Below are 5,000 nucleotides of genomic sequence, written 5' to 3'. Positions count from 1 at the left end.
GGATGTCACGCGACTAGTTAGCAGGCTAGAGTCTCGTTCGTTATCGGAATTAACCAGACAAATCGCTCCACCAACTAAGAACGGCCATGCACCACCACCCACCGAATCAAGAAAGAGCTATCAATCTGTCAATCCTTCCGGTGTCCGGGCCTGGTGAGGTTTCCCGTGTTGAGTCAAATTAAGCCGCAGGCTCCACTCCTGGTGGTGCCCTTCCGTCAATTCCTTTAAGTTTCAGCTTTGCAACCATACTTCCCCCGGAACCCAAAAGCTTTGGTTTCCCGGAGGCTGCCCGCCGAGTCATCGGAGGAACTGCGGCGGATCGCTGGCTGGCATCGTTTATGGTTAGAACTAGGGCGGTATCTGATCGCCTTCGAACCTCTAACTTTCGTTCTTGATTAATGAAAACATACTTGGCAAATGCTTTCGCTTCTGTTCGTCTTGCGACGATCCAAGAATTTCACCTCTAACGTCGCAATACGAATGCCCCCGCCTGTCCCTATTAATCATTACCTCGGGTTCCGAAAACCAACAAAATAGAACCGAGGTCCTATTCCATTATCACACAGTATTCAGGCGGGCTTGCCTGCTTTAAGCACTCTAATTTGTTCAAAGTAAACGTGCCGGCCCACCGAGACACTCAACTAAGAGCACCCTGGTAGGATTTCAACGGGGTCCGCCTCGGGACGCGCAAGCACGCCTTCGGCTCGCCCCACCGGCAGGACGTCCCACGATACATGCCAGTTAAACACCGACGGGCGGTGAACCAACAGCGTGGGACACAAATCCAACTACGAGCTTTTTAACCGCAACAACTTTAATATACGCTATTGGAGCTGGAATTACCGCGGCTGCTGGCACCAGACTTGCCCTCCAATAGATACTCGTTAAAGGATTTAAAGTGTACTCATTCCGATTACGGGGCCTCGGATGAGTCCCGTATCGTTATTTTTCGTCACTACCTCCCCGTGCCGGGAGTGGGTAATTTGCGCGCCTGCTGCCTTCCTTGGATGTGGTAGCCGTTTCTCAGGCTCCCTCTCCGGAATCGAACCCTGATTCCCCGTTACCCGTTACAACCATGGTAGGCGCAGAACCTACCATCGACAGTTGATAAGGCAGACATTTGAAAGATGCGTCGCCGGTACGAGGACCGTGCGATCAGCCCAAAGTTATTCAGAGTCACCAAGGCAAACGGACCAGACGAGCCAATCCGATTGGTTTTGATCTAATAAAAGCGTCCCTTCCATCTCTGGTCGGGACTCTGTTTGCATGTATTAGCTCTAGAATTACCACAGTTATCCAAGTAACGTGGGTACGATCTAAGGAACCATAACTGATTTAATGAGCCATTCGCGGTTTCACCTTAATGCGGCTTGTACTGAGACATGCATGGCTTAATCTTTGAGACAAGCATATGACTACTGGCAGGATCAACCAGGGAGCTGCGTCAACGAGAGCTGAGCAGCCGGCCGCCCGGGAGTGTGTCCCGAGGGCCCGCGCGAACACGCAAGCGTCCGCTCAATTATTCTGCAAACAGGAGGAGGCTGAGCTCCCCTGCACGATACACCTCGAAACCCTCTCAGGTCCCGGCGGCGCGCAGCGCCGTCCTAAGTACTTGGTCGGGTTCGAGAGAGGCGCAATCGCCCGGAGATGGGCGAGTAGACGCTTTCAGTGCGAACACCCGTGCTCCCAACTGAGCTTGCCGCTGCCGACAGAGGCCCGGGAGCGTGCTGTCGTGGCATTGCCGGCGGGAAACAACACGCGCCACCTACGGTGACCGGCAGCTCCAACGCCAGCGCCACAGAAGGGCAAAGCCCCACTTGGGTGCAGAAGCGAACTCTCCCAGCACAGCGCACGCGCCAACACGTCCGCAGAGCTGCGATACAAACCACCTGCGAGAACCGCTGGGGGCGACCGAGCAGCAGACGGCGTCGCGACGCCGAGTGCCGGGCGGCGGCGCATCCTCAACGCACACAGTCCGCAATCGGACCAGCACACTGCAGATGTCCACCGCGCTTCGCACCGGGCTCGGCAGAACCCACTTTGGCCGCCTGGCGCCGCGCGCAGGGTGCGCCGGCGCATAGCTGGGACGCCAGCCGGGCCCGTCGGCCGGCGCTCCTGCCACTGGGCGCCCCCCACCAGCCGGCTGTAGTGCGTGCGCTCACGCAGCGCGCGGCCAGCACGCCGGGCGGCCCCCCCTCACCGGCCGGGGACTGTCCCGCCAAGCCACAGCCTCGTATCGCTTCATACCCACATGGCCAACTCAGGTTCGGGGGCATGGCGGGTACCGCCGAAACAACCGGTTCATAGATGTACCGATCGTCGCTATCACCGATGCACCTGCAGCGCGAACAACCGCTCAACAACTGATTTCCAGTTCATTTGCGGATCTTTGGCAGCAAACGTATACGTCAATCTACATTTGCGAAATCTACGATTCTGGCATGCCTGCATGTTATGTGTCACGACACGCTACATCAGCCCACATACACACTGCGGCATGTACACGAGAGAACACGTGGAAGATGGTCCGCGCACGTGTGCAATGTCCCTTGCGCGGTCGACTGTCAACCGGCCTCTGTAGCATGTCGCAGATGTGGAACGCGGTCCACCGTGCTATCATGTTGTGTGGGGCAATACGATTAAATAGGAAAACCCTCGTCGCTACATCAACAGACGGCTCACGCTGATTCCCGGCAGAGGGAGGAGGGGGGGGGGGGGGGGGGGCCAACATGCAATACTTTCGTCCGTACCTACCTACCACATGTCTGTACGGCGTACAACAGTGCAATCTCGCTGTAATGGGGAGACGAGACAAGTAGCATCGTGCACAACATATGGCCCTTATGATTCGCCATTGTAGGGCGCAGCCGGTGTACGGTCAAGCATGTGCCACATTATGTCACTCAGTACGTAACGACGGATGATCAGTGTGGGTTACGCGTACATCAGCGGACAGTCCACACAGGCCGTACCACAACGTACACTGACTGCATCGACAACCGAATGCAACTGAACAGCTGCAAGGCTCATTTCACAAACAAACGCCTGACCGACCAGCTTGGAAGGGCAGGAGGGGAGGGCGATATTCGTTCTGTAGCGGTACACCCTTCCAGTGGTTAGCGGGACTGTGTAGAAAGTACGCAACACTCGAAAGACCTTTATGTGAGGGTACGCACCATGGCATCAAGAAATACACATGACACCAGAGGATCCAAGCAGTGAACTATGTTCAGAGGGTTGCTGTTAGGCAAAGCTACATTCCTGTGACGTTACATGTGACAGTTAAGGTGCAGTGTAAGTTAGGTTAAGGTGCAGCGTAAGTTAGGTTAAGGTGCAGCGTAAGTTAGGTTAAGGTGCAGCGTAAGTTAGGTTAAGGTGCAGCGTAAGTTAGGTTAAGGTGCAGCGTAAGTTAGGTTAAGGTGCAGCGTAAGTTAGGTTAAGGTGCAGCGTAACTTGGGTTAAGGTGCAGCGTAACTTGGGTTAAGGTGCAGCGTAACTTGGGTTAAGGTGCAGCGTAACTTGGGTTAAGGTGCAGCGTAACTTGGGTTAAGGTGCAGCGTAACTTGGGTTAAGGTGCAGCGTAACTTGGGTTAAGGTGCAGCGTAACTTGGGTTAAGGTGCAGCGTAACTTGGGTTAAGGTGCAGCGTAACTTGGGTTAAGGTGCAGCGTAACTTGGGTTAAGGTGCAGCGTAACTTGGGTTAAGGTGCAGCGTAACTTGGGTTAAGGTGCAGCGTAACTTGGGTTAAGGTGCAGCGTAACTTGGGTTAAGGTGCAGCGTAACTTGGGTTAAGGTGCAGCGTAACTTAGGTTAAGGTGCAGCGTAACTTAGGTTAAGGTGCCAACGTGGGTTAGGTTAAGGGGCCAACGTGGGTTAGGTTAAGGGGCCAACGTGGGTTAGGTTAAGGGCCAACGTGGGTTAGGTTAAGGGCCAACGTGGGTTAGGTTAAGGGCCAACGTGGGTTAGGTTAAGGGCCAACGTGGGTTAGGTTAAGGGCCAACGTGGGTTAGGTTAAGGGCCAACGTGGGTTAGGTTAAGGGCCAACGTGGGTTAGGTTAAGGGCCAACGTGGGTTAGGTTAAGGGCCAACGTGGGTTAGGTTAAGGGCCAACGTGGGTTAGGTTAAGGGCCAACGTGGGTTAGGTTAAGGGCCAACGTGGGTTAGGTTAAGGGCCAACGTGGGTTAGGTTAAGGGCCAACGTGGGTTAGGTTAAGGGCCAACGTGGGTTAGGTTAAGGGCCAACGTGGGTTAGGTTAAGGGCCAACGTGGGTTAGGTTGCCAGAGATGTGTCAAATCAGGATGTACGTTTGGCTGGTGTCAGGTGGTGGGTTGGTTCGATGCCTTTATAAGGAGTGTGGCCAAAGGGTATTTTATTACTTGTACCTTTTGTGTTGTGGCGTGGCGTTGCGTCCTGTGTTGATACTGGGTGGACCACTGTGGGTGTTGCTGGCTGATTTGAGCTGCGTTGTTTGCGGGTGGTGTGAGACATTCTGTCTTATTAGTGGACGTGACGTTCCTCTTGTCGTTCTTTGGATAGTGTCCTGTGGCAGCGAGGATAAAATGGATGTTGTTGAACGATAGTGCTTTGGTGCTTTCGCTTTGTTACACACAGAGTGGACTGTGAGATAGGGTGACTGGGTCGAGTGCGGTTCACACTGTCCTCCCCAGTTTACAGTATGTATCATCTATGTATGTGGTCCTGCATCATTTACTAAGCAGGGACGTCAGACGACTGAAATATTAGTTATGTACTGATGTAAAGCAGAATGCTTACCTTCCACCAGTGGGCGAGTATCGACTCTGCCCCAGCGTTGCCACCGCAGGAAGCGGTGTCGGAAACACTACCCGCACACCGTCACCACTGTGCGGGGGGACGGACCCTCTATATCCTCAGCGGCGCACTCTTTGCCACCGGGCGTCACGTCTCGCGGCCCGCCGTCCAGAGCATGTATTGGGACAGCGGGACTTTGGCTTTTGGGAGATAACTCTTCATGAAGTGG

The 5,000-nt window shown here is 54.4% G+C and overlaps 1 non-coding gene across 1 annotated transcript in view; it reads right to left on the bottom strand.

The window, feature by feature from the left end:
* LOC126331804 (small subunit ribosomal RNA) overlaps nt 1–1,438 on the bottom strand; it is a 1,887-nt gene extending 449 nt beyond the window's left edge. Inside the window, exon 1 of the ribosomal RNA XR_007563486.1 lies at nt 1–1,438. This exon is cut by the window's left edge and continues 449 nt beyond it. This is a non-coding gene — a ribosomal RNA (small subunit ribosomal RNA).
* Between the last annotated feature and the right edge of the window lie 3,562 nt (nt 1,439–5,000).

This window comes from Schistocerca gregaria, unplaced genomic scaffold (genome assembly GCF_023897955.1).
Source record: "Schistocerca gregaria isolate iqSchGreg1 unplaced genomic scaffold, iqSchGreg1.2 ptg001406l, whole genome shotgun sequence".
NCBI lineage: Eukaryota > Metazoa > Arthropoda > Insecta > Orthoptera > Acrididae > Schistocerca > Schistocerca gregaria.
Note: the sequence above shows the minus strand (reverse complement) of the source record. Positions and strands in the feature narration are given on the sequence as shown.